The following is a 5,000-nucleotide window of genomic DNA, read 5'->3' as shown; positions in this document are numbered from 1 at the left end:
CTAATGTCTTGCTTGCTGACCCATAAATCTGGCATCCTTAATCAGTTTTACTAAGACACATGGCCCGGTAAATTCTTAACTTTAGTTCTATTGGCTCCCCAATTTAAGTCAGAAATTACCTTTAAAATGTTTAGTCGAAGCTTTACATTACTTACCGTTTCATGTGTTGAGTAAAAGTTCATTTCTTCTCAAAAACAGCACCAAGATACTTTACACAATCTTCATATAGCAAGATAGAACAATTTAAAAAATAATATAGGAATCTCTACGTCTTAATCGACAAGAACGAATGTCTTTAGTTTTCTCAGGAGATTTTGAAGTCTAGTATTTGACCAAGTATTTGCAGCATTAATAGTCGCCTGAATTTTGTAGGAAGTCTCAATAGCTGTACATGCAGCACAAAAAACTGCATAGCAATATGCAAATAACTGTCCTTGTATTCCAGCAGGAACTCGATTAGGCCATTTATGGCTATAACAAAACAGTGTTGGGCTAAGAATGCTTCCCTGTGGGATCCCTTCTTCCTGAAGGTAGGCAGAAGCTGTAGCCGAGCAAGTTCTCACTTTTAGATAGCGTTCTGAAAGAAAATATTTCAAGGTATAGAACATATTACCAACAATACTCCATTCAGTAAGTTGCAACAAAATGCCACTTCGCCAGGTAGAGACAATTATTGAAATTTTCCGTGATTTGGGAGAAGTTCCGGTACTCCATGCAATATTAAAAATGTTTAAAAGGAATTTTTTGTTACTTGGCGGCAGGTTTGAATTCATGGGATCAATAATATCTTCCGGAGATGTTGGTAAAGGTAAAGATATTGCATGTTCGAGTTCTTCAAGGGTGAATAGAAGATTATATTCCTCCGAGTTAGAGCTAGTAGGAAGAACAATCGTGTTATTGTTCCTGATGGTTTGCAATGAAGGAGAGTAGTGAAGGAAGCTTGATATATTTGCAAAGTACTTACCATAATCTTCAGCTACCTCCCCTGTATCAGATATTTGTGCCTTGTGCTGTCAGTATAAGTAAACTGTAGATGATACAAATTTAACTTGCAATTTTTCTATTCTATTCCAGACCAGAGATAGAATCGTATTTTAAATCGCTGATATATCTAATAAAGGATTCCCTTCTTGCTTCTTTAAATGTTCTCTTTTGCAAGACCTCTTCTATAGGTAATTTTATTAACTAGACAAGGGTATCTACGATATCTTTTATAACAAGTTCGTTATTTTCCGGATCAATGCCAAAGAATTGTTCCTCCAAGAATCTATAGGATTACGAGGACTGCCTGATGTTCTAGGTATAGACATCGTGGCTCCATACATCAAAATATTCATAAGATGTTTAAATGCTGATAAAGGACTTTGAAATTGTTTGACGTTACAAACAACTTTAGTCGAGCTATGGAGCAGGCCCCAATCTGCCTTGCCTGTCTTCCACTTAGGTAAACACGGAGGAGGGCACCGCCCGAGGAGACTCGGGGAGGAGCCCCCGCCAGAAGGGGCTCGGAGGCCTCGGGAAGGAGCCCCCGCACGAGGGGGCTCGGAGGCCTCGGGAAGGAGCCCCCGCCAAAGGGGGCTCGGGAGGGAGACCCAGCCAGAGGGGGCTCGGGAGGGAGCCCCAGCCAGAGGGGGCTCGGGAGGGAGCCCCTGGACAAGGGGGCTCGGGAGGGAGCCCCCGCCAGAGGGGGATCGGGAGGGAGCCCCCGCACGAGGGGGTTCGGGAGGGAGCCCCCCGCCAGAGGGGGCTCGGGAGGGAGCCCCACCCAGAGGGGGCTCGGGAGGGAGCCCCCGCCAGAGGGGGCTCGGGAGGGAGCCCCTGGACAAGGGGGCTCGGGAGGGAGCCCCCGCCAGAGGGGGATCGGGAGGGAGCCCCCGCACGAGGGGGTTCGGGAGGGAGCCCCAGCCAGAGGGGGCTCGGGAGGGAGCCCCCGCCAGAGGGGGCTCGGGATGAAACCCCCGCACGAGGGGGCTCGGGAGGGAGCCCCCGCACGAGGGGGCTCGGGAGGGAGCCCCCGCACGAGGGGGCTCGGGAGAGAGCCCACCGCACGAGGGGGCTCGGGAGGGAGCACCCGCACGAGGGGGCTCGGGAGGGAGCCCCCGCCAGACGGGGCTCGGGAGGGAGCCCCCGCAAGAGGGGGCTCGGGAGGGAGCCCCCATCAGAGGGGGCTCGGGAGGGAACCCCCGAACGAGGGGGCTCGGGAGGGAACCCCCGAACGAGGGTGCTCTGGGAAGGGCCCCCGCACGAGGGGGCTGTGAGAATTCATTGAAAAGTACCGGTGAACAATTAGAAATATAAAGAATAGGTTCCTGGGAAAAACATTGTAATTTCAGGGATCATTCCCAGATTCAAGAGAAGGGACCAATTTTTCAACATCGACAGATTCTACAACATCGCATTCAGAGCGAACAACAGAGTAAAATCCCTCTGTGAAGAGGAAAAAGTGCACTACGTCAATCTGTGGGACAACTTCTACTTTGTTAAAAATGTCTCCACTTGAATGCGGCCGGAGCAGCAAGGTTAGGTAGGCTGCTCAACAACAGTATAGACACGTCACAAATCACGTGACAAGCGGGAACATTTCCTTAATGCGCTTTCTGCCTATTCTATGAACGAAACGAACAATAAATGAAGACAAATTGTCAATTTCAACCGCAACCGTGTTTTACTTACAGATGTAACATTACTTGCTAGTGTCAGACAGCACAGCCTATGTCTGAAATTGCCTGCAAAAACCGTCTGAATAGATCGATTTCTTCGCAGTTTCACCGGGTTCCTGCAGTGTGAACATTTTGACGAGTCATATTATTACCAACGGGTACTGCATCTTACGTGAGCGTTATCCTGTATTATTATAGCAAGATTATCCCTTTCAAATATGGCTAAAGAGGTATGGTTAAGTCACCACTTCAGGTTCTTTGAAGACAGAAAACGAAGTGAGAACACGTACACATTTTTCATCTATGCCATCCAGTAATCGTACATAGTGGAACTAACCTTAAGTATTTATCTCCACAGTTATCATGTCTACACGTCATAGTTCAAGAAATATGGCTGTCAAACGACTTCTTTAAAACATGGGTGGCTAGAGTTGGAGACAACAGAAAGGCTTAGTGTCGAGTGTGTCACAAATATTTTACATAAAAAATTAGGTACCTCAAGCGTCATTGCAAATCAAAGAAAACTGCGGGAATATTACGTCAGTACCAGCTACGGAAAAGTAGCAGAACTTCTTGTCGGCTCATTCATTGCCTGGAAAGCCAACATGGGATGGCACCCAGCAAAAGACAGGAGGTGGGGCACGCACCAGATGGAGTTCCTATCGGTATGGAGAGGACATATTGAGAGTAAGAGGAGTACTCATGTGGTGGTGATCCGCACGCAACCTCGTGAAAATAATGCTAGACCTCCTGTTCGTTGGGCAGTGGACCCATGACTGTACTAAAAGGTCTAATACTCTTTAGTGAAATATTACTTGTCAAACTAGATCAGTGGTCTTCCCACTGGTCTCTCCAACAAGATCTAATCATTTTAAAATCTGGAAAGGGGATTGCTGGAACAATGGTCAAGCCTAATTGCTGCCTTGACTGCTACATCAGCCCCTTCATTACCGGCGATTCCAACATGGGACGGAACCCAACAAAATTTTACATTTACTCTTCTTCTATCGATTAACAGAAAAACCCAATCTTTAATTTCTTGGACCAAGTAACAAGATGGAAACAACTTCCCTAAAGATAAGAGACTCATCGAGTCTGTGTATACAACAAAACTCGTACCATGGCAGCAGCTAGAAAATATACATTTTAAAGCATTTATAACTTCCTGCAGTTCTGCTGTAAAAACGGAGGAAAATACAGGTAATTTATTTTCAATTACGATGTCCGGCATCACCAGAGCCCCCTACTCCAGGGTTTTTATTTATCCATCTGTATATATGCCGATAGCGTTCGAGTGTTCAGATGCATGTTCAAGAAAACTTGCCTCGAGCTGAGCATCCAAATATCTTTTCTTCTCATATCGTGCTGTGCATATTAAAGTTTTTATTTTCCAAGGGAAATATTTAGGGATGTCAAAATCTGCCACTGCTGAAGTCCTATCTTATTGGCAAAGTCTGCCAGACGAACTTCAATTGGCTTTGGCAGTTTTGGTCTGCGGAGTTCTATCAATTGGTCGTTTTACATATTTGTACTTTGGATTGAACTTATTAAAAAGTACTCTTGATAGGTATCACAAACCTCTTTCCCGATAATAAATAGTGGAGGAAATCCAGCATTTACATTCAAGCTCTCCACAGAAGTGTGGAAAGCTCCTCTGCATATACGCAGACATATTATGAACCTTGTCCAGCTTAGCTAATGTTGTCTTACTTGCTCACCCATAAATTTTGCATCCGTAATCTATTCTACCAAGACACGAGGCCTGGTAAATTCTTAAAAGTGAACTTCTATCGGCTCTCCAATTAAAGCCAGAAATTGCCTTTATGATATTTAGTCGAAGCTTTACATTACTTACAGTTTCATTGATGTATTGAGTAAATGTTCATTTCTTGTCAAAAACAACACCAATATACTTTACACGATATTCATATGCAAAGATAGAATGATTTAAAAATAATATAGGAATCTACGTCTTAATCGACAAAAACTAATGTCTTTAGTTTTCTCAGAGGAGATTTTGAAGTCTAGTACTTGCCCAAGAATTTGCAGCATTAATAGTCGCCTGAATCTTGTGGGAAATTTCAATAGCTGTAGATGCAGTACAAAATACTGCATAGTCATCTGCAAATAACTGTCCTTGTACTCCAACAGGGACTCTCGAGTGGGATCAATAATATATTTTGGAGATGTTGGTAAAAATAAAGATATTACGTCTTCGAGTTCGTCAAAGGTGAATAGAAGATTATATTCCTCCGAGTTAGAGCTAGTAGGAAGAACAATCGTGCTATTGTTCCTGATGATTTGAAATGAAGGAGAGTGAAGGGCGCTTGATATATTTGC

Source organism: Oratosquilla oratoria, chromosome 27, assembly GCF_046742065.1.
Source record: "Oratosquilla oratoria isolate Oo_2021 chromosome 27, ASM4674206v1, whole genome shotgun sequence".
NCBI classification, from domain to species: Eukaryota; Metazoa; Arthropoda; class Malacostraca; order Stomatopoda; family Squillidae; genus Oratosquilla; species Oratosquilla oratoria.
Note: the sequence above shows the minus strand (reverse complement) of the source record.